The following is a 25923-nucleotide window of genomic DNA, read 5'->3' as shown; positions in this document are numbered from 1 at the left end:
GTTGGAAAATTGGTCATGTTAAAACTATTTGCATATCTTTTAAATCTTACCCCTCCCTTCTGAATGTTATTGTGACTGTCTTGACAGTACAACACAAATAATGTTATTTCTTTTGGACCAATCAACAAATTATTGTCCTCATCTGTGAAAATGCGGGTATTAATATTACTGATTCAGCTTTCCTAAATTTCCCTTCTTATAAGTGTGCAGGAGAGTTCTAAATGGGACAAATGTGGCTCAGTAGGTAGCACATTCGCCTCTGAGTCAGAAATTTGTTGGTTCAAGTCCCATTCCAGGAACTTGAGCATGTAAATCTAGGTTGACACTCCAGTGCAGTACTGCCCTGTTGGAGATGCCGTCTTTCGGATGAGACATTTAACCGAGGCTCCATCTACTCTCTCAGGTGGACATAACAGATCTCATGGCACTATTTCGAAGAAGAGCAGGGGAGTTATCCCTGGTGTCCTGGCCAATATTTATCCCTCGAGGGCTAGAATTTCCATTCTGGCTGCTGGATTACTGCTTGTTTTTGCAAGAAATGCAAATTTCGGCCTGTGATTACCGCCGACATTGCTACAGATTGCCCGCCCACGTTTCCTGCCCCAAAAAATCAAGAAAATTCCCCATCAGTGCTAAATTCGCTAATTATGTCATTTTTACTGCCCTCTATTGCTGAGGATATGTACCACCCATTTTTAAGGTACTTACCATGCCTTGTCCCAGTATTATGCCTCCATTTTGGGAAAAAAAAATTCTGTGGGGGAAAAGGCTGTGTAAAGTTGCCAGCAGGCTGGAATTGTGTGATTTTGAGTGATTTATGGAGTAGTTATTAAGGGATTTTGATTTTGAATATATTGTGGATAATTGACTTTGTGGACATCTGAACATACTTGTGTGCTTTAAAAGAAGTGGGGCCTGTATTTTCACTGCTAATATTACTGACTACTTACATGATGCAGAATAGAGCTGGAGTGAGACACTGTACAAGAATGGTTTCGTTGAATAATTTTTTAATATAAGTTGTAATTTGAATTTAACTTTTACAATTTTTAGTAAAATAAATAAAATAATAACTCATTGTTCTCAATGAAAATTTTACAAAACAAAACATTATGAACAACCAGCAACAACGACAGTAAAAACAACACTCAAACCACCCCTGCATCCTCCCGCGATTCTACCTGCGGCCACCTTTCCCAACGCCTTTTCTCCCCAATCCCCTGATCCTTGGCCCTGTCCCCCTCCTCCAGCTATTAATACCCCTGGCTTTGTCCACGTCGGAACCAGTACGTCGTGCAGCAGAGCACCTTGAGCGTGACTGCTGAGGGGAGGGGCCGATAATGGCAGCGCTATGTATGGGGGCTCTGGAGAAGCTGGGGGCGCTGAAGACCTGTCTTCAAAGTCAGAAGAAAGTACTTCCTCCTGACGATCAGGTGCTGTCACCATTGGTGGTATTGCACCTTGGGGTGCAGTGCCATATCCCACAACCATCAATTGCCACATTGACGGTTTGGGTATTCTCCCTCACCGCCGTAATCAACTCCGCCATGTCCTCCGATTTACGGGCAGCTAAAGCCATGATGTTTGCGGACAACCCAGCAGTGGCCTGGAGGAGCTCTCGACTCAAGTCGATGCTCATCCTAGACCGTCCCACCATGTCCAGGTTCACATCTGCCTGTCTCGCAGCCGCCGCGGATGCGCTGCATGCCGCTTGGTCCCGCTTCCTCGGACCAGAATCCAAGAAAGTTAGATTCCGACGAGGAACCGGTGGCCACATGTAGAAAGGACCCTTCAAGTCCCGCCACCCCTCCCTCTTCCTCCACCACCACCGTCACAAAGTTTTGAGGAGTGTTGTCCTCCTGCTCCTCAACCATCTGTTGCATCACCATCTCTTCCATCTCTTTCACCACTGTCTCTTCATTCCTCATTCCCTCCAATGACTCATCTCTGGGAGGGGCAGGCGGCTCCTCCTGTGCAACTGTAAAAACATAACAATGGTTGGCAGTAGAGGGAGGGGTCAGAGGTAACATGAGAGCAATTCACTTTGCACAGGCTTATGTGGAGAACAAATATATATTACTGATAATCATTACATGAAACTATCATAAGAAAAGTAGACAGAAACTACATGACATAACAAAACTCGAGTCCCAAATAGTATGTTGCTTTCCAAGTGGCAGAGTGTGATCAACCAAAAATTCATGTCTTACCTAATAACATTTCGTTCCCGCAGCATTACATTACATTCTACATTATATTGATGTAACAATGAATTACATGACTGTAGTACAGCCCAGGGATTATGCAGACTTTCCCTCCGCGAGAACTGGTTCAGCACCAACACACGTGACAGTGCGATCATATGCTCCTGTCAGGGCTGCAGCGCGTTGTTCAAGGTCCATCAATTCAACAGTCTTCGGCGGACCTCCGCCCATTTTACGGAGCTCCGCCTTATTGCCAGCTAATTTTTTCTGCAAAGATGACAAAAATATTTGTAATCTAATTTCACAGCTACTATTATGGAACACACACATACATACACATATACATATATAGGTAGACATCCCCAATTAACCATCCCCAGTCCTTTCGTCAATGAGTGCACCATTTAAGTTCCGTTAGAATGCAAGTGTTGCATGATGAACACATGAAAATACAGAACGCTAATACAATGAGATCGATGATGGGAAATAAAAAATGACACCAAGCTTTACAACATAATAAAACATGGCACTAAAGAGTAATTAGTCAGTGCATGATAAAAGTTATTATTTATTCTTGCCGACCCAACGATGTCATTCCAACATTTGCGGCACTGGTTCGGCCCCCGCATCACGGGCACGACGAACGACACTGCCTCAGCAATCTCTCGCCATATCCTCTGGTACACATTTGGTGCAGGTTTTCCTCACCCACCTCGTGGCAATTGCTCCCAGCGAGCCTCCACTTCGTGCATCAATGATTCCTGGGCTTCTTCACAGAAACGAACGGCCGCCCTCCTCCCACCTACCTCCCTCTCCACTTCCACATCTTGTTTTTGCATCTTAATTCTTTATTATTTATATTGATATTTATATTTAAATAATTATTATTTCTTATTTTTTATGTAGTAGTATTATTATTATATGTTGTATTATGAATGACAATAATGCTCCAAATCATTTAGAAATACTTGTAAAATAACTCCTCTCTCTCTCTGCACACAACGATCTCCACCTCAGCACTCAGCAACCCTCTCTCACTCCTCCCTGCGCATGTAAAGGCAAGCAGATCGCCGACTTTGCCACTGCCCGCTCCGGTCCACTACCGCTGAATACCGTCACCGCTGAGAATAAACAAGCAAAAATCTCGGAAGAGCATTTTAGCGGTATTCCAGCGGTTCGAAAGACTCAACCGCCGGAATACCGCTAAGATTCAGGCAGGAGCGATCGGAATGCAAATTCTAGTCCCAAGTTTTTCTTTCATTTATTTTTGCTCTCTGACTTGCTTAAACTCTAATTATTCTGTAATCTCTTTAGTTCCTTGTCTTTCTCTCTGATTATAACACTTCAGCTTTGTTTGGATTGTCATAATTTCTCCATTATTGAACTGTCATAATTTCATCACTGACTGGAACTTTTTCCTCTCCTGCTTCTTTTTAGTGTTTTCCAAACAATTACCTGAATCCCCCGATCCTTGATTGGTGGCCAGGAATCATCCTCTCCTCGAATCAATTCCTTTCCTTCTGTTTTATTATCTTTCAATAATTATTAAACCTTTGTTTTCCAATGACTTCAAAATAGTTCACTTGTATTTCCAGACTCTGATATTATTCTGTGAGCTGTTTGTACTGCTCAAATAATATACTAGCTTGATAGTTTCTCTGACTTATTTATTTGCTGTGAAGCAAAGAGCAAAGCAATTTCCGAGTTTCCGGACTTTCTTGGTGTGCTTTCATTTTTGGGTGTATACAGGAAACACACAGGAAAATGAAGGAGCTGCAGGAAAAATACAGAGAAAAGCTGCAGAGTGTACAGGAAATGCCTGATTGTGGTCGAGGATCACTGAAATTACAGTTGCAGCACAACATGTCTTTGTTTTTAATTTTCCTCCCATCTTATCTTCTCTTACTCCCACTGTGTTTGCTTTTGAGTGAGCTGCAATATGAATATCTGAAAGGCTGCTGTCCACGCCAGCCGCCATGTTTAAACTACATTTGGAAGGAAGGGAATTCTGGTTTGTGCTTCTCACTTTACCAAAAGATGAGGGCAAGATTGGTGGAATTGGCTAGAATTGGCTGGATGAGCTTGAGAGTGACTAAATTGAGTGTGGATCTTGGCTTGCATTTACCATTCTGCCAAATGTGTATCTATTGTCTTAATCTGTGACCATGTTATAGTACTCAGGATAAAAAGATATCTGCTGCGATGGGGTATGCAGCTTAATACTAGCATACCCAATTTACAGACTTGTGGAATTGAGATTTGTTGCCTTCTGTAAATGTTTAATAGATGTACACACAAAATCGTTACAATGGCAGTTATATAGGGCCCAAGTTTCCACATGATTTGCGCCTGATTTTTAGGAGCAACTGGTGGAGAACGGACTATCTTAGAAATCGCAATTTTCCACATTTTTTTTTTCTACAGTTCAAGTCAGGTGGAACAGTTCTACTTTGGAACAGAATTTTTTCTTCAAAAGGGGGCGTGTCCGGCCACTGACGCCTGATTTCAAAGTTTCCACAGTGAAAACGTACTCCAAACTAAAGTAGAATGGAGCAAGTGAAGATTTTTGTAGAACTGAAAAAACCAGTTCTACACATTAAAAAATCAGGCGCAGGTTATAAATTAGGCGTCCAGAACGAGGTGGGGGGGTAGGGAAGTCATTAAATTCTATAATAAATCCTTATTTATGCTTATACAAATATTATACAAATAAATCCAACCTGAATAAACATTTATAAGCAAAGAAAAGATTAAATAAACCATCTTCCTACCTGTGTGGAAGTGCTTCAGGCAGGCCTTTCGGGACCGAAGGCTGAACGGGCTGGCCCGAGACTTCGGGCAGGGCCCATCCCCAGCACCAGATTTACAGGTAGGTGGCGTCGGGTTGGGTCGGGGGGGAGGGGGGAGGGAGAGAGAGAGAGAGCGAGAGAGAGGGGAGGGGGGGGAAGTCAGATCGGATCCAGTACGGGAGTGGGAGTCGGGTCGGGTCCAGTGGTGGGGGGGGGGGGGGGGGCGAGGCGAGGGTCGGGAGCGCGGGTCATGTCCAGTCGGGGGGGCGGGGAGCGGGAACAGGAGCACGGGTCGGGTCCATGCGGGGAGCGGGAACAGGAGCGCAGGTCGGGTCGGTGGGGGGGGGGGGGGCGGAGCGGGAACAGGAGTGTAGGTCGGGTCCAGTCGGGGAGGCGGGGAGCGGGAACAGGAGCGCAGGTCGGGTCGGTGGGGGGGGGGGGGGGCGGAGCGGGAACAGGAGTGTAGGTCGGGTCCAGTCGGGGAGGCGGGGAGCGGGAACAGGAGCGCGGGTCGGGTCGGGTGGTGGGGGGCGGCGGAGCGGGAACAGGAGCGCGGGTCGGGTCGGGTCCAGTCGGGGGGGCGGGGAACGGGAACAGGAGCGCGGGTCGGATCAGGTCCAGTTGTGGGGGGGGGGGGGGGGGGCGGGGCGGAGCGGGAACAGGAGGTCGGGTCGGGTCGGGTCCAGTCCGGGGGGGGCGGAGCGGGAACAGGAGTGCGGGTCGGGTCGGATCCAGTCGGGGGGGCGGGGAGCAGGAACAGGAGCGCGGGTCAGGTCGGGTCAAGGGGGGGGGGGCGGAGCGGGAACAGGAGCGCGGGTCGGGTCCAGTCGGGGGGGCGGGGAGCGGGAACAGGAGCGCGGGTCGGGTCCAGTCGGGGGGGGTGGGGGGGCGGAGCGGGAACAGGAGCCCGGGTCGGGTCCAGTCGGGGGTGGGGGGGGCGGAGCGGGAACAGGAGCGCGGGTCGGGTCGGATCCAGTCGGGGGGGGCGGGGAGCGGGAACAGGAGCGCGGGTCGGGTCGGGTCCAGTCGGGGGGGGAGGGGGGTGCGGGTGTCGGGTCTGGTCCGGAGGCAGGGCGGGGGGCAGGGAGCGGGTGTCGGGTCTGGTCAGGGGGGTGGGGGGAGCAGGAGCTGGCCGTGGGAGGAGCCTTATTCACACAGCCCCAGTGAGGCCATTCGTCCAGGGCTAGGGGCTGCGTGCTTCGGGCCCCTCCCACACAGTTCGGGCGCCTCGAGCTACTGCACTTGCGTGCCCACTGTAGCGCGCATGTGCAGAGGTCCCGGCACTGTTTTCAGCGCAGGGACCTGGCTCCGCCCCCCCACAGCTCGTGCTGCGCTGCGCCGAGGGCCAGAGGACCTGCAGGGAGGTGGAGAATACGGAGGTTTTTTTTAGGTGCACTTTGTGGCGCGAAAACGGGCGTCCAGGTCGGGACTGCGCCGTTCTAGGCGCGTGTGGAAACTTGGGACCATAGTGTTGTGTATATAGAAATCTAGCATGGAAAGACATAAGGAAGCATGGATTTTGTCCATTTGTTTGACCAAGTCTTTTCCTTCCCAACACAATATTATAATCTAATGTATCACGGATTCGAGCCCATTTTATCTCCTGATGAAAAATTCCACAAAACGTTTCTTTGTCTCACATAGTAAATTGAACAAAGTTCCAGAAATTTGCATTATACCCCTGACCAGTTGCCTGCCTTGACAGAAGATTTCCACGGTCCCAGCAATCGAATAACATGTTGAACACAGGTTTAGGTTATCTAATTGTCCTTATCACACTAAATATTCTTAAATATTAGAACTTAACGATGGAGGGAGATATTCTTCTAATGTAGCCAAATTTGCTGATGATACAAAGATAGGTGGGAAAACAAGTTGTGAGGAAGACGCTCAGCCTCACCATTTTCGGGGCGAAAACGGAGGCGGAGCGGGAAAATTACTGCCCAATTAGAGTTACCGATTAATTACCTAAGTTTAGGCATTTGGAGTCTGCGGGCGCAGCGCAAAGGGAGGCGTTGCACTATTTTCACGGCGCAAAAACAGGATCCTCGCCAACTTTAGTGCGGGGCCGGGAGCGCTCCGAGAGAGGCCTTGGGAGGGGGGAAAAAAATTTCAAAAACCAAACAAAAAACATGACTAACACCCTTGCCTCACAAATTGCTGCAAAAATATAAAAAAATAAAAACTTTAACTTACTTTTTTTTTCAGTTTATTCAACTTTCAGCCGCCGGCAGGGCTGGACCGCTGTGTTTTCCCTGGCGGCCATCGAGGTGCGGCATACGGATCGGGTGAGGCGCGAAACTCGGACAGTGTCGCAATGTGAGCCGTTGCACGTTTGGCGCAGCTCTCCCTGGTGGTGCTTCTAAGCGCCACCGCAAAAACCGAACCGAGGATCGCGACTGGGCAAAGAACAGCTGAGCGCCCCAGTTTTCGCCGCGGAGGGTCAAAATGTGGTGAAATCCCGGTCCCAAACCACCCGAAAACCCAGCCAAAAGAATCTGCAAAGGGATATAGACAGGCTAAGTGAGTGGGCAAACATTTGGCAGAAGGAGTACAATGTGGGAAATGTGAGGTTATCCATTTTGGTAGGAAAAATAAAAAAGCAAATTATTATTTAAATGGGGAGAGATTATAAAATGTTGTGGTACAGAGGAATCTGGGAGACCTTGTTCATGAAACACCAAAAGTTAGCATGCAAGTACAGCAAGTAATTAGGAAGGCAAATGGAATGTTGGCCCTTATTGCATGGAGAATGGAGTATAAAAGTAAGAAAGTCCTGTTACAACTGTACACACCATACGGTTTTGGTCGTCTTATTTAAGGAGGGATATACTTGCATTGGAAGCAGTTCAGAGAAGGTTCACGAGGTTGATTCCTGAGATGAATGGATTGTCTTATGAAGAAAGGTTGAGTAGATTGAGCCTATACTTATTGGAGTTTAGAAGAATAAGAGGTGATCTTATTGTAATGTATAAGATTCTAAGGGGCCTGACAGGGTAGATGCAGAGAGGATGTTTCCCCTCGTAGGGGAATCTAGAACGAAGGCACATCGTTTTAGAATAAGGGCTCGCCCATTTTAAATGGAAATGAGGAGGAATTTCTTCTTTGAGGGCTGTGAATCTTTGGAATTCTCTACCCCAGAGAGCTGTGGAGGCTGTATCATTGAATATATTTAAGGTGGAGAGAGACAGATTTTTGAACGATAAGGGAGTCGAGGGTTATGGGGAGCGGGCAGAGAAGTGGAGTTGAGGCCAAGATCAGATCAGCCATAATCTTATTGAATGGCGGAGCAGGCTCGAGCCAAGTTGGCCTACTCCTGCTCCTATTTCTTATGTTATGTTCTTGTCTTTCTCTGTCGTTCCGTTCTCTGGCTCATGCATTGTATCTGACTAAGAGGGCAGGGAAGCGATGTGATCCCAGCTCGCTGGGAGGTACTTTGTGTTTTACATTGTTTAGTTAACATATTCATGAATGCCTCTATATAAAGAGAACATTATAAATGGCACGTTAAAATGGTTGTACCATCTTGTAAAATAGCTCTCCTTATTTGTGAATACTGTGTTGTTGTCACTGTTGTGTCCTCTCGTGTGTGTGTGTGTGTTGAGTTTAGGTTTACTTATCTTTTTAAGTAAATAACTTTCTATATAACAAGCTCAGGCTGGGGAAGTGTGCATGCTATTTGCCCTGGAGCAAATGGGTGGATCTGTATTAGCAAAGTCACTATTTGCTGCATTTCATGAAAAGAAGACCAGCAAAAAAGATGATGTGCTTAATCATACATTTATTTATTCAATTAGTTAATGATGGAGGGAGAAATTATTCTTATCCTTTTTCTGTCATTCAGTTCTTTGCCTCATGCACTGTACCTGACCAAGAGGTCTCCCAAATTGGGGCCTGCACCTGACAGTTTCCCATGCTGCCTTTTGCTTCTCCCACTGTGTCAAGCTCAAATCCACCAAATTTCCACGCCCCCAATTCTCTGAACTGGCCATAGAACCTCCCATTCCCATTTCCTGAGATGGCCATAAAACCTCCCATTCCCATTCCCTAAGATGGCCACAAAACCTCCCGTTCCCATTCCCTGACCCAACCAGCATTCGCTTCGCCCAGCCACAATTCATGCTAAGGAATTCATGATCTAGTAGAAGCACAGAAGGTGCTTAAACAACCTAAAGCGAGTTCCTGGTTATTGTCATTTCAGTTCTGGGTTAGACCTTTTCTTCTATTAATCTTCTGGGAAAAGAAGGGGTAAATAATTAAAACTTCCTTTATTCAGCTCCCCTCACCCCTTCCTGATATCACTAGTATTTTGCTGTTTACACTCTGAACGCCCCTCCCTCTTCCCTTTCATGCTGCTTCCTACATCTTCCTACAGGGAAGATGGTTTATTAGGGATAGTGTTAAATCCAAGGAAGAGGCATATAAATTGGCTAGAAAAAGCAGCAAACCTGAGGATTGGGAGAAATTTAGAGTTCAGCAGAGGAGGACAAAGGGTTTAAACAAAGGGTTTAATTAGGAGGGGGGAAATAGAGTATAAGAGGAAGCTTGCAGGGAACATAAAAACTGACTGCAGAAGCTTCTATAGATATGTGAAGAGAAAAAGATTAGTGAAGACAAATGTCTTGCAGTCAGAATCAAGTGAATTTATAATGGGGAACAAAGAAATGGCAGACCAATTGAACAAATACTTTGGTTCTGTCTTCACTAAGGAAGACACAAATAACATTCCGGAATTACTAGGAGACCGAGGGTCTAGCGAGGAGGAGGAACTGAAGGAAATCTTTATTAATCAGGAAATTGTGTTGGGGAAATTGATGGGATTGAAGGCCGATGAATCCCCAGGGCCTGATAGTCTGCATCCCAGAGTACTTAAGGAAGTGGCCCTAGAAATAGTGGATGCATTGGTGGTCATTTTCCAACATTCTATAGACTCTGGAATAGTTCCTATAGATTGGAGGGTAGCTAATGTAACCCCACTTTTTTAAAAAGGAGGGAGAGAGAAAACAGGGAATTATAGACCAGTTAGCCTGATATCGGTAGTGGGGAAGATGTTGGAATCAATTATTAAAGATGTAATAGCACAAGTATTGGTCCAAGTCAGCTTGGATTTATGAAAGGAAATCATGCTTGACAAATCTTCTGGTTAAAATAGACGAATAAAAAAAGACGTAAAACTGTAATGTGAGTTTTCTACAGGCCTCCTGATCGCAATGAAGTGGCAGGATGTATTGTTTCAGAGATTTAGAAAGTATTATCGTGAAAGCAAAGTTGTTTTAATGGGATACTTCAATTTTCATATGGATTGGGAAGAGCAGGGTAGCTCAAGTCAGAAAAATAGTAAATTTCTCGAGTGCATTCAAGATAGTTTTATGGAGCAATATGCTCCAAAACCAACAAGAGGGCAGATCATAGATTTAGTAATGAGTAATGAGCCAGACTTTGTTGTTAATTTAACAGTAAGGGGACATTTATCTAACAGTGATCAAAATATAATCAAATTCAATGTTGGGTTTGAAAAGGGGAAACTTAATACAGTTACTAAGATTCTAGATTTTGGTACTGTTTACTTTAATGGGATGAGATAGAGACTGCTGACAGCAAACTGGTCAAAACTGTTATTGGGTAAAACTACAGATGAACAGTGGGAGGTATAAAAAAATAATTTAGCTTAATATGGGTCTAATATATACCCCGAAGGGGAAAGAGCTCCAGTTACCAAATAAAACAGTTATGGTCGACAAAAGAGGGGAAAGATAACATAAAACTAAAGGAAATGGCATACTAAAAGTGCAAAAGAATAGTGTAAATCTAGGAGACTTTGAGGGATATAAAGAACAGCACAGGAAGAATATGAAAAGAAACTGGTGAGGGTTATTGAGATTAGCATGCACATTTTTACAATTATATTAGAAGAAAAAGGGTAATGTGGGCCGTTTAAAAACAGGTGGGATAATCTTGCAAATTAAAATAAGGAAATGGCAGACTTGTTAAATAATTACCTTTGTCAGTCTTCATAGTAGAGGAAGAGAATAATATATCTGACATTCCAGAGTAACTAATAATGAATCAATGACTGGAACTCACTAAAGTTAATATAAGCAAGAAAACATTATTAGAAAAAAAAATGTACTAAAAACTGATAAATCCCCAGGACCTGATAATTTCCACCCCAGGGTTTTAAATGAAGTAGGTGAGGAAATTGCAGGTACCATAACCATAACCAAGCTATCTTAGATCTGGACTTGTGTAATGAGACAGGAATAATAAACGATCTCCTAGTAAAAGATCCTCTCGGAATGAGTGATCACAGTATGGTTGAATTTGTAATACAGATTGAGGGTGAGGAAGTTGTGTCAGAAACGAGCGTACTATGCTTAAACAAAGGGGACTACAGTGGGATGAGGGCAGAGTTGGCTAAAGTAGACTGGAAACACAGACTAAACGGTGGCACAATTGAGGAACAGTGAAGGACTTTTAAGGAGCTCTTTCATAGTGCTCAACAAAAATATATTCCAGTGAAAAAGAAGGGCGGTAAGAGAAGGGATAACCAGCCGTGGATAACCAAGGAAATAAAGGAGAGTATCAAATTAAAAACCAATGCGTATAAGGTGGCCAAGATTAGTGGGAAAATAGAAGATTGGGAACATTTTAAATGACAGCAAAGAATGACTAAGAAAGCAATAAAGAAAGGAAAGATAGATTACGAAGGTAAACTTGCGCAAAACATAAAAACGGATAGTAAAAGCTTTTACAGATATATAAAACGGAAAAGAGTGACTAAAGTAAATGTTGGTCCCTTAGAAGATGAGAAGGGGGATTTAATAATGGGAAATGTGGAAATGGCTGAGACCTTAAACAATTATTTTGCTTCGGTCTTCACAGTGGAAGACACAGAAACCATGCCAGAAATTGCTGGTCACGGGAATGTGGGAAGGGAGGACCTTGAGACAATCACTTTCACTAGGGGGGTAGTGCTGGACAGGCTAATGGGATTCACGGTAGACAAGTCCCCTGGTCCTGATGAAATGCATCTCAGGGTATTAAAAGAGATGGCGGAAGTTATAGCAGATGCATTCGTTATAATCTACCAAAATTCTCTGGACTCTGGGGAGGTACCAGCGGATTGGAAAGCAGCTAATGCAACACCTCTGCTTAAAAAAGGGGGCAGACAAAAGGCAGGTAACTATAGGCCGGTTAGTTTAACATCTGTAGTGGGGAAAATGCTTGAAGCTATCATTAAGGAAGAAATAGCGGGACATCTAGATAGGAATAGTGCAATCAAGCAGACGCAGCATGGATTCATGAAGGGGAAATCATGTTTAACTAATTTACTGGAATTCCTTGAGGATATAACGAGCATGGTGGATAGAGGTGTACTGATGGATGTGGTGTATTTAGATTTTCAAAAGGCATTCGATAAGGTGCCACATAAAAGGTTACTGCAGAAGATAAAGGTACGCGGAGTCAGAGGAAATGTATTAGCATGGATCGAGAATTGGCTGGCTAACAGAAAGCAGAAAGTCGGGATAAATGGGTCCTTTTCGGGTTGGAAATCGGTGGTTAGTGGTGTGCCACAGGGATCGGTGCTGGGACCACAACTGTTTACAATATACATAGATGACCTGGAAGAGCAGACAGAGTGTAGCGTAACAAAATTTGCAGATGACACAAAGATTAGTGGGAAAGCGGGTTGTGTGGAGGATACAGAGAGGCTGCAAAGAGATTTAGATAGGTTAAGCGAATGGGCTAAGGTTTGGCAGATGGAATACAATGTCGGAAAGTGTGAGGTCATCCACCTTGGGGAAAAAAACAGTAAAAGGGAATATTATTTGAATGGGGAGAAATTACAACATGCTGCGGTGCAGAGGGACCTGGGGGTCCTTGTGCATGAATCCCAAAAAGTTAGTTTGCAGGTGCAGCAGGTAATCAGGAAGGCGAATGGAATGTTGGCCTTCATTGCGAGAGGGATGGAATACAAAAGCAGGGAGGTCCTGCTGCAACTGTACAGGGTATTGGTGAGGCCGCACCTGGAGTACTGCGTGCAGTTTTGGTCACCTTACTTAAGGAAGGATATACTAGCTTTGGAGCGGGTACAGAGACGATTCACTAGGCTTATTCCAGAGATGAGGGGGTTACCTTATGATGATCGATTGAGTAGACGGGGTCTTTACTCGTTGGAGTTCAGAAGGATGAGGGGTGATCTTATAGAAACATTTAAAATAATGGAAAGGATAGACAAGATAGAGGCAGAGAGTTTGTTTCCACTGGTCGGGGAGACTAGAACTAGGGGGCACAGCCTCAAAATACGGGAGAGCCAATTTAAAACCGAGTTGAGAAGGAATTTCTTCTCCCAGAGAGTTGTGAATCTGTGGAATTCTCTGCCCAAGGAAGCAGTTGAGGCTAGCTCATTGAATGTATTCAAGTCACAGATAGACTTTTAACCAATAAGGGAATTGAGGGTTATGGGGAGCGGGCGGGTAAGTGGAGCTGAGTCCACGGCCAGATCAGCCATGATCTTGTTGAATGGCGGAGCAGGCTCGAGGGGCTAGATGGCCTACTCCTGTTCCTAATTCTTATGTTCTTAATTCTTATGTTCTTATGTTAACCAAAGCTGTCTTGATTCAGGAATTGTTCCTTTAGGTTGGAAAATTACAAATGTAACTCCATTATTTAAGAAAGGTGAGAGAGCAAATCCAGGAAATGATAGACCTGTGAATCTAACATGTTGTGGGGAAGTTATTGGAATCTGTAATTAAGGACAGAGTGACTGAGCACTTGGAGAAATTTGAGCTGATTAGAGAGAGCCAACATAGATTTGTAAAGTGTCGGTCATGTCTAACGAACCTAACTGAATTTTTTGAGGAAGTAGCTAAAGTAATAAACGGGAATGTAGTTTCTATCAACTTCCAGAAGGCATTCAATAAGGTTGCACATAAGCGACTGTTAACTAAAACTAAAACTCATGGGATTGAAGGCAAATTATTGACCTGGTTAGGAGATTAGTTAGGTGTAGAAGACAGTAGGGATAATGGGTATGTACTCGAATTGGAAGGAAGTGACAAGTGGCTTCCCACAAGCATCTGTGCTAGGGCCACAACTATTCACTATATTTATCAATGACTTAGTATAACACAGTATATCCAAATTTGCCGATGATGCAAAGGTTAATGGCATAGGCATAGTAGAAACATAGAAACATAGAAAATTGATGCAGGAGTAAGCCCTTCGAGCCTGCACCACCATTCAATATGATCATGGCTGATCATGCAACTTCAGTATCCCATTCCTGCTTTCTCTCCATGCCCCTTGATCCCTTTAGCCGTAAGGGCCACACCTAACTCCCTTTTGAATATATCTAACATAGAAAATGGGTGCAGGAGTAGGCCATTCGGCCCTTCGAGCCTGCACCGCCATTCAATGATTTATGCAACCTCAGTACCCAATTCCTGCTTTCTCGCCATACCCCTTGATCCTCCTAGTAGTAAGGATTACATCTAACTCCTTTTTGAATATACTTAGTGAATTGGCCTCAACAACTTTCTGTGGCAGAGAATTCCACAGGTTCACCACTCTCTGGGTGAAGAAGTTTCGCCTCATCTTGGTCCTAAATGGCTTACCCTTAACCTTAGACTGTGACCCCTGGTTCTGGACTTTCCCAACATCGAGAACATTCTTCCTGCATCTAACCTGTCTAAACCCGTCAGAATTTTATATGTTTCTATGAGATCCCCTCTCATTCTTCTAAATTCCAGTGAATATAAGCCTAGTCGATCCAGTCTTTCTTCATATGTCAGTCCTGCCATCCCGGGAATCAGTCTGGTGAACCTTCGCTGCACTCCCTCAATAGCAAGAATGTCCTTCCTCAGATTAGGAGACCAAAACTGCACACAATACTCAAGGTGTGGTCTCACCTAGGCCCTGTACAACTGCAGTAAGACCTCCCTGCTCCAGTACTCAAATCCTCTCGCTATGAAGGCCAGCATGCCATTTGCTTTCTTTACTGCCTGCTGTACCTGCATGCCTACCTTCAATGACTGATGTTCCATGACATCCAGGTCTCGTTGCACCTCCCCTTTTCCTAATCTGTCACCATTCAGATATTCTGCCTTCCTGGTTTTGCCACCAAAGTGGATAACCTCACATTTATCTACATTATACTGCATCTGCCATGCATTTGTCCACTCACCTAACCTGTCCAATTCACCCTGCAGCCTCTTGGCATCCTCCTCACAGCTCACACAGCCACCCAGCTTAGTGTCATCTGCAAACTTGGAGATATTACATTCAATTCCTTCGTCCAAATCATTAATGTATATTGTAAATAGCTGGGGTCCCAGCACTGAACCCTGCGGTACCCCACTAGTCACTGCCTGCCATTCTGAAAAGGACCCGTTTATTAGTACTCTTTGCTTCCTGTCTGCCAACCAGTTCTCTATCCACGTCAATACATTACCCCCAATACCATGTGCTTTAATTTTGCACACTAATCTCTTGTGTGGGACCTTGTCAAAAGCCTTTTGAAAGTCCAAATACACCATATCCACTGGTTCTCCCTTGTCCACTCTACTAGTTACATCCTCAAAAAAATTCTAGGAGATTTGTCAAGCATGATTTCCCTTTCATAAATCCATGCTGACTTGGACCGATCCTGTCACTGCTTTCCAAATGCGCTGCTATTACGTCTTTAATAATTGATTCCAACATTTTCCCCACTACCGATGTCAGGCTAACTGGTCTCTAATTTCCTGTTTTCTCTCCCTCTATTTTTAAAAAGTGGGATTACATTAGCTACCCTCCAATCCATAGGAACTGATCCAGAGTCTTTTGAATGTTGGAAAATAACCACCAATGCGTCCATGATTTCTAGGGCCGCGTCCTTCAGTACTCTGGGATGCAGACTATCAGGCCCTGGGGATTTATTGGCCTTCAATCCCATCAATTTCCCTAACATAATTTCCTGACTAATGAGGATTTCCTTCAGTTCCTCCTTCTCGCTAGACCCTCGGTCCTCTAGTATTTCCGGAAGGTTACTTGTATCTTCCTTCGTGAAGACAGAACCGAAGTATTTGTTCAATTCGTCTGCCATTTCTTTGTTCCCCCATTATAAATTCACGTGATTCTGACTGCAAGGGGACCTACATTTGTCTTCACTAATCTTTTTCTCTTCACATATCTATAGAAGCTTTTGCAGTCAGTTTTTATGTTCCCTGCAAGCTTCCTCTCATACTCTATTTTCCCCCTCCTAATCAAACCCTTTGTCCTCCTCTGCTGAATTCTAAATTTCTCACAATCCTCAGGTTTACTGCTTTTTCTGGACAATTTATATACCTCTTCCTTGGATTTAACATTATCCCTAATTTCCCTTGTTAGCCACGGTTGAGCCACCTTCCCCGTTTTATTTTTATGCCAGACAGGGATGTACAATTGTTGAAGTTCATCCATGTGATCTTTAAATGTCTGCCATTGCCTATCCACCATCAACCCTTTAAGTATCATTCGCCAGTCTATCCTAGCCAATTCACGTCTCATTCCATCGAAGTGTAAATGGTATGTAAGTAGTGTAACATTACAAAAATAAATTGATAGATTAATTGAGTGGGCAAAACTGTGGCAGATGAATTTCAATGCAGTTTAGAGTTAGATCATCCATTTTGGTCCAAAAAGAATAGGTCCCAGTATTATTTAATCTAGGAACAGTTGGAGGTCCAAAGAGATTTAGAGGTCCATGTACACAGAACATTAAAATGTAGTATGATGTGCAAAAAATAATATAAAAGACTAATGGAATGTTAGCTGTTATAACTGGAGGACTAGAATATAATGGGGCGGAAGTTTATCTCCAACTATACAAAGCCCTGGCTGGACCACATCTATGAAAGTTCTGGCCAACGCACCTTGGAAAAGATACGTTGGCCTTGGAAGGGGTGCAGTGCAGATTCACCAAAATGTTACCAGGGCTCCAAGGTTTATGAGGAGAGATTGCAGGAACTAGGCTTGTATTGCCTGGAATATAAAAGGTTAAGCAATGCTTTGATTGTGGTTTTTAGGATCTTTAAAGGGATTTATAGAGTAGAGAGAAACTTTTGCCATTAGTGACAAGGGGACATAATCTTAAAATCAGAGCCAGGCCATTCAGGAGAGAAATTGGGAAACACTTCGTCACGCAAAGGGTGGGAGAAATGTCGGACTAACTACCACAAAAAGCAGTAGATGCTAGCTCAATTAACAATTTTAAATCTGAGATCGTTAAATTTTCACTAGCCAAGGATATAAAAGAATATGGAAACAAGGCAGGTGGATAGTTAGGATATAGATCAGTCATGATCTCATTGAATGGTGGAACATGCTCAAGGAGTTGAATAGCTGTTCCTTTTACTTATATACCTGCACCATAATCACTGTACTGGTTCATTTCTGTAATTATGTTTATTGTAGAACATTAAGAAGTTAATGGACATTCCAGGGTTTTAACTGGCTGCAGCTGGATTCAAATCACTGTCTAGGCGATCGTCTTGTGTAAAAGTGAAAGAGCAGCAATTATGTAATACCATTATTGAGGTGAAACACATCGTGGCTCCATTCATTTTAATGGGGTCTGCAACTTTGGACTGTTTTGTGAGACATTTATGCATGCTACCAGCTGACTGTTCTATAAGCTTTGCTGGCAAGGTGCTTTCCTGTGCTATAGCGCAGCTCCAAATTGGCTTCCAAGCAACAGAAACAGAAAAAAAAAAGCAATAGCAGACAGTGAATGATCAGTTTGAACTGTGTATCATTTGCAATTTAACTTAGTTCAAGGCACAGTCTAGTCATTTTATCAAGCTATCTTCCCAGATTTTTGCGACTTGGGGCTTTGTTATGAGGAGCGAATGGCAGAGCTGAACTTGTTTTCACTGAAGAAGATGGAGACATATTGCAGGATACACACTGTTGCTGGACATTTAAGGGTCAAAATTCAGGGACCAGATAAGGCTCATTACCACTGTTTTGCGGTAGCCATGCAGTGGAATCGAGTGGCCACCGCATTGCAGTCCATTGGCCGCCAAGACCCAAATTCAGCTCGGGGATTTTTCGGCCTGTCTGCACTTCCGCCCCGCTGCTGCTGACCGCCGCAAGTGCATCATCAAAGCGCGCACCACCGCTATCCTGCACCTCCAGCACACTCCGCCCCAAAGTTACCTTGAAAAATCACTGAGCCGCCGAGCATTGCCCCCGACAGCTTTTTCTGTCAGTGCACCTTGTATGCGCTCTCTCTGCCCTGGCTGTGCAGCGGATTAAAGGCGAGGGCCCAATGCCACAGCCGGCATTTTTTTTTTTGCTGGCTGACTTCCACGTCGGCTGGACTATTATGCCCCCTGGTTCGGCTGGGCCACCAACAGGCAGTCTGGCACCCCCTCTTCGGTAACAGGCAGTCTGGCACCCCCTCTTCGGTGCCAGACTGCTGGCTGGCTGAAACCCTCCCTGGTGGCCCAATGGCCGTACCTGCAGAATCGTCGATTCTCTCGCCTTTAAATGAGGGGAGTAACGTGGTGACGCACACACGCAGTGACGTCAGCACCGCTCCGCTGCTGAGTGACCGCGGCGGAGACTTGGTCCCGCCCTCACCAGGACTGACCGCGCACTTCTGCCCCCATTATGACTGACTTCCGGTCCAACACGAAAAAAAGTTTAAAGTGGAGAAAATCGCTCGGAAGGCCACCTCATCGCACCCAGTGGTTAAAAATCGTGGGTGCGCCAGCTTTCTGGCGTGCCTGAATTTCGTCCCCTTAGGGTCCCACACAAAATTAGTGTGCAGTGCCTTGAGAAGATTTATTGTATATAATGGCTTTGTGCATTAGCTGCTAAAGGGAGTAGCAAATAAGCTAATTCCTATACTTAAAACAATAGAATGATGTAAATATGGATGGGGAGGAGACAAAAAATTGGGGCTTGATTTGATAATGTATTCATTGATGTGCACAGAGATCATTTTTTTTATTCACTTATGTGCCAAATGTTGGATGTTGCACTGGTATGTCCATCATCCTCAGTGGCTGTTGACTAGCAGTACAGCATTAGTTCTGTGCTAAGCTTGTATTACAGTTGCCTTATTTGCTTAGGAACTTGCCTCCCAGCGAGTTTAAGAAAATTTAAAGCACTCAGAATCCTAAGTACAGCGGTGAAAAGGCTCAGAGATGAGTTTTGCTACCTCCCTCCATTTTGTCTTTTAGAAACTGGATCTTGTTACTTTGCTATGAGACAGAGTGAAAATCTCCAGCTGAGATTTTTGTCAGGTGTAAAATTGGAATTCTTAAAAATACTATCATTTAAAAATTGATGCTGAGCATCTTACTGTTTTAATAATCACTTGTGGTTTATATCCTGTTCACTGTGCAGTTTGATCTCTCTAACTGTTAAAAATTGTGAAACAGTAGTAAATGTACAGTCTAGAGTTTTCAGTGGCTACAGCTGGATTAAAAGTGAGGTAATCCTCTTGTGCAAAGGTGAAGGATGGTATAACTATGTTTGGAAAAAGTGTAAATATTTTAGGAGTAGTAAAATAAGGCAAACTGAAGGACAAATGGGTGAAGATTTGTACTGAGAAGAGCGATCACCAGCTTTGCCAAAATGAGGCATTTCACCCACGAGGTGTTAGGGCAGAGAATCTGAAGCTACCATTGATCTAAATTGAATGAATAGTTTCAGCCTTGGTTTTGTGGCCGTACTCTCACCTCTGAGTCAGAAGGTTCTAGGTTCAAGCATGTGATCTCAGCTGACTCTTCACTGAGGAAGTGCTGCATTGTCAGAGGTGCCGTCCTTCAGATGGGATGTACAAACGCGGCCTCGTCAGCCCTCTCAGTTAGACATAAAAGATCCCAGGGCACCATTCAGAGAAGAGCAGTGGAGTTCTCCCTGTTCCCTGGCCAATAGTTCTCCCTCAACCAGTATCACTATGTAATAGATTACCTTGTCATGAATCTCATTACTCTGTGTTGTTACATTTCCTACATTACAACAGTGACTACACTTCAAAAATACTTCATTAGCTGTGAAGAACTTTGGGACATCCTGAGGGCATGAAAGACACAATACAAATGCAAGTTCATTTTTTTCTTTCATTCTCACCTTGGAACTAGGGTGAAAAGCACGGACAAGGGTACGGTTGCATAGTGGTTATGTTACTGGACTAGTAATCCAGAGACCTGGACTAATGATCCAAAGACATGAGTTCAATCCCACTATGGCAGCTGGGGAATTTAAATAAAGTAAATTAATTAGTCTGGAATTAAAAAGCTAGTATCCGTAATGGTGAGCATGAAACCACCGGACTGTCGTAAAAACTGATCTGGTTCACTAATGTCCTTTAGGGAAGGAAATCTGCTGTCCTTACCGGGTCTGGCCTACATGTGACTCCAGACTCACAGCAATGTGATTGAGTTTTAACTGCCCTCTGAAAGGGCCGAGCAAGTCAGAGTTGTACCAAATTACTAGAAAGAAGAAGACAAGAATAAAACTGAACAAACCACTTGGCATCGACCTAGGCACCGGATAAAACAAAGATATCCCAGCCCAGTCAACCCTGCAAAGTCCTCCTCACTAACATCTGGAGACATGTTCAAATTGGGAGAGCTGTCCCACAGACTAGTCAAGCAACAGCCTGAAATTGTCATATTCACAAAATCATACCTTTCAACCAACGTCCCAGAATCCGCCATCGCTATCCCTGCTTATGTCCTGGCCCACCAGCAGGACAGACCCACCAGAGGTGGCGACACAGTGATATACAGTCGGGAGGGAATGATCCTGGGAGTCCTCAACATTGACTCCTGACTGCGTGAAGTCTCATGGCATCATGTCAAGCATGGGCAAGGAAACCTCCCACTGATCACCACTTACCGCCCTCCCTCAGTTGATGAATCAGTACTCATCCATGTCAAACGCCACTTGGAAGAAGCACTAAGGGTAGCAAGGGCACAGAACATAATCTGGGTGGGGGACTTCAATGTTCACCACCAAGAGTGGCTCAGTAACACCAGTACTGATTGAGCTAGCCGAGTCCTAAAGGATATAGCTGCCAGACTGGGCCTGTGGCAGGTGGTGAGAGAATTAACACGAGGGAAAAACCTACTTGACCTCATTCTCACCAATCTACCTGTCGCAGATGTATCTGTCCTTGACAATGTTGGTAGCAGTGACCACCACACAGTCATTGTGGAGATGAAGTCCTGTCTTCACACTGAGGACACCCTCCATCATGCTGTGTGACGCTACCACTGTGCTAAATGAGATAGATTCAGAACAGATCGAGCAGCTCAAAACTGGGCATCCATGAGGTGCCGTGGACCATCAACAGCAGCAGAATTATATACCACCACAATCTGTAACCTCATGGCCTAACATATCCCTCACTCTACCATTACCATCAAGCCAGGGGACCAATCCTGGTTCATGCCAGGAACAGCACCAAGCATACCTGAAAATGAAGTGCCAAACTGGGGAAGCTGCAACACAGGACATGCATGCTAGGCAGCGGAACCGGCATGATATTGACAGCTAAGTGATCACACAACCAAAGCATCAGATCAAAGCTCTGCAGTCCTGCAACATCCAGTTTTGAATGGTGGTGGACAATTAAACAACTAACGGGAGTAAGAGGCTCCACGAATATCCCCATTCACAATGATAGCGGAGCCCAGCACGCAAGTGCAAAAGTCAAGGCTGAAGCGTTTGCAACCATTTTCAGCCAGAAGTGCCAAGTGGATGATCCATCTCGGCCTCCTCCGGTGGCCTCCACCATCACAGAAGCCAGTCTTCAGCCAATTTGATTCATTCCATGTGATATCAAGAAATGGCTGAGCTCACTGGATACAGGAAAGACTATGGGCCCCGACAACATCCTGGCTATCGTGCTGAAGACTAGAGCTATGACTCTAGCCAAGCTGTTCCAGTACAGCTACAGCACTGGCATCTAACCGACAATGTGGAAAATTGCCCAGGTCTGTTTGTCCAGCCAGTTAACGCCCCATCAGTCTACTTTCAATCACGGCAAAGTGATGGAAGGGGTTATCGGCCGTGCTATCAAGCAGCACTTACTCACCAATAAGCTGGTCACTGATGCTCAGTTTGCGTTCCGCCAGGACCACTCTGCTCCAAATCTCATTACAGCCTTGGTCCAAACATGGACGAAAGAACTGAATTCCAGAGGTGAGGTGAGAGTGACTGTCCTTGACATCAAGGCAGCATTTGACTGACTGTTTCATCAAGAAGTCTGAGTAAAACTGAAATCAATGGGAATCAGGGCGAAAACTCTCCACTGGCTGGAGTCATACCCAGCACAAAAGAAGATGGTTGTGGTTGTTGGAGGCCAATCATCTCGGCCCAAGACATTGCTGCAGGATTTCCTCAGGGTAGTGTCCTAGGCCCAACCATCTTCAGTTGCTTTATCAATGACCTTCCCTCGATCATGGAGTCAGAAATAGGGATGTTCATTGATGATTGTACAGTGTTCAGTTCCATTCGCAACTCCTCAGATAATGAAGCAGTATGTGCCTGCATGCAGCAAGACCTGGACAGCGTTCAGGCTTGGGCTGATAAGTGGCAAGTAACATTCGCGTCACACAAGTACCAGGCAATGTCCATCTCCAACAAGAGTCTAACCACCATGCCATGACATTCAATGACATTACTATTATCGAATCCCCCACCATCAACATCCTGGGGATCACCATTGACCAGAAGCTTAACTAGACCAGCCACATAAATACTGTGGCTCCAAGAGCAGGTCAGAGACTGGGAATTCTGCAGCAAGTGTCTCACCTCCTGACTCCCCAAAGTCTTTGCACCATCTACAAGGCACAAGTCAGGAGTGTGATGGAATATTCTCCACTTGCCTGGATGAGTGTAGTTCCAACAACACTCAAGAAGCTCAAAACCGGCGCACCGTGGCTGCAGTTAGTACCATCTACAAGATGCACTGCAGCAACATGCCAAGATGTCTTTGGCAGCACCTCCCAAACCCACGACCTCTACCACCTAGGACAAGGGCAGCAGACGCGTGGTAGCACCATCAACTGCAAGTCTTCCTCGAAGTCACACACCATCCTGACTTGGAAATATGCTGCTGATCCTTCATCATTGTCGCTGGGTCAAATTCCTGGAACTTCCTCCCTAACAGTACTGTGGGTTTACCTTTACCACATAGACTGCTGAGGTTCAAGAAGGCAGCTCAGCAGCACCTTCTCGAGGGTAACTAGAGATGGGCAATAAATGCTGGACTTGCCAGCGACGCCCACATCGCATGAATGAATTTTTTAAAAATCTGACGGTAATAGAATCAATCGTGCACAAGGTGAAAAGATTGAAAACCCAAGGGGGAATTGAAGGCTTAATGTATTTCTGTAGGCATATAGATAATAAAACATCCTTCCTTTAATTCTGACTCAAAATGGCCACAAGTTCCATTCTCCAGATTCGTGGCCAAATGTCTCATTTTTAGATGTGAGGTTTGTGAGTACATTTGTATTGAAAACCAGAGTCTAATGTTTAGTTACTTTCTGGCTTAATTTAACAACGCAGTTCAGTAGCTTGTGCATTCCCTTTGATTTTTACTTTATCTGTATTCTTTCTTGGCTGTTCCAGCTCTTCTCTACCACCCATTAGTCCCTTGCCTTTACCAAAAAGTGTATGTTGATCTATTAGAAAAAAGATGCAGTTCTTTTGGCTAAATAAGCACAGAGTTTTCACAACAGAGGAGTAACAGTTATGAAACACTGATTAATTAAATAGAGATAGTGTAAGAAATTATTTTTTTTTAGATGGGGATTGAACATAAGAACATAAGAAATAGGAGCAGGAGTTGGCCACATGACCCCTCGAGCCTGCTCCACCATTTAATACGATCATGGCTGATCCGATCATGGACTCGGATCCACTTCCCTGCCCGCTCCCCATAACCCCTTACTCCCTTATCGGTTAAGAAACTGTCTATAAGAACAATATAATTGCAATTGCAATTACTATCATTGCAACTCATAGAAACATAGAAAATAGGTGCAGGAGTAGGCCATTCGGCCCTTCGAGCCTGCACCGCCATTCAATGAGTTCATGGCTGAAAATGCAACTTCAGTACCCCATTCCTGCTTTCTCGCCATACCCCTTTATCCCCCTAGTAGTAAGGACTACATCTAACTCCTTTTTGAATATATTTAGTGAATTGGGCTCAACAACTTTCTGTGGTAGAGAATTTCACAGGTTCACCACTCTCTGGGTGAAGAAGTTTCTCCTCCTCTCTGTCCTAAATGGCTTACCCCTTATCCTTAGACTGTGACCCCTGGTTCTGGACTTCCCCAACATTGGGAACATTCTTCCTGCATCTAACCTGTCTAAACCCGTCAGAATTTTAAACGTTTCTATGAGATCCCCTCTCATTCTTCTGAACTCCAGTGAATACAAGCCCAGTTGATCCAGTCTTTCTTGATAGGTCAGTCCCACCATCCCAGGAATCAGTCTGATGAACCTTTGCTGCACTCCCTCAATAGCAAGAATGTCCTTCCTCAAGTTAGGAGACCAAAACTGTACACAATACTCCAGGTGTGGCCTCACCAAGGCCCTGTACAACTGTAGTAACACCTCCCTGCCCCTGTACTCAAATCCCCTCGCTATGAAGGCCAACACTCCATTTGCTTTCTTAACCACCTGCTGTACCTGCATGCCAACCTTCAATGACTGATGTACCATGACACCCAGGTCTCAATGCACCTCCCCTTTTCCTAATTTGTCACCATTCAGATAATAGTCTGTCTCTCTGTTTTTACCACCAAAGTGGATAACCTCACATTTATCCACATTATACTTCATCTGCCATGCATTTGCCCGCTCACCTAACCTATCCAAGTCACTCTGCAGCCTCATAGCATCCTCCTCGCAGCTCACACTGTCACCCAACTTAGTGTCATCCGCAAATTTGGAGATACTACATTTAATCCCCTCGTCTAAATCATTAATGTACAATGTAAACAGCTGGGGCCCCAGCACAGAACCTTGCGGTACCCCACTAGTCACTGCCCGCCATTCTTAAAAGTACCCATTTACTCCTACTCTTTGCTTCCTGTCTGCCAACCAGTTCTCAATCCACGTCAGCACACTACCCCCAATCCCATGTGCTTTACCTTTGCACATTAATCTCTTGTGTGGGACCTTGTCAACCGTTTTGTTAAAAAAGCAAGTACACCAGTTCTTCTTACTATTCACATTGCTTGTTCTCCACGAGTCCTTGCTTAAATATAATAAAACTGAATAAATTGCATCACAGTGCCACCTTGCATTTAGAGTTACTCCAGCAGGTGGCAGGCAGACATAAGGTGAGGTTGACAGAATGTCAGTATTTTTCCCCCTTGAGGTAAGCATACCCTCACCACAAAAGCAGCTGAGAACAAATAACTCATTGCCCTTTGAAGAAGTCAAGAATTAGGCTTCAGTAGTGTAAAGCGAATCCAAATTTGCATTTAACTTGTGTATTCTACAATGCTTTCATACAATTACTAATTGGAACACCTTCTCCACTGCCTTTGGCTTCCCACTTTTGCACTGCTATATGAAGTCTCAGAGAAGCTATCTTTGGGTACCAGCAAGTCACAAGGTAGATACATCTCTGGCAATCTCAACTAAAGGTAGCTTAAACAGCTGTTATTTTTATATTTTGTTTTAAATAAGATGTGGGTGGAAGAAGTCTTTTTTAGGCTGAGTTTTTTTTTTAATATATGCTCACATACATCAATATGATGCTGGAAAGAAATGGCACTTAGTACTTAACTATGTAAATAGCTTAAAAATATGAATGCGTAATTTCTACATTGGTAGTGAAAGAAGGAACTTTTAACCTGCTGTTGCTGCTCTGGTTATAGATGCTGATCGTTTAGTGGTCTACCAGTCCACTATTGATATGTCTATCA

This window comes from Pristiophorus japonicus, chromosome 2 (assembly GCF_044704955.1).
Source record: "Pristiophorus japonicus isolate sPriJap1 chromosome 2, sPriJap1.hap1, whole genome shotgun sequence".
NCBI classification, from domain to species: Eukaryota; Metazoa; Chordata; class Chondrichthyes; family Pristiophoridae; genus Pristiophorus; species Pristiophorus japonicus.
Note: the sequence above shows the minus strand (reverse complement) of the source record.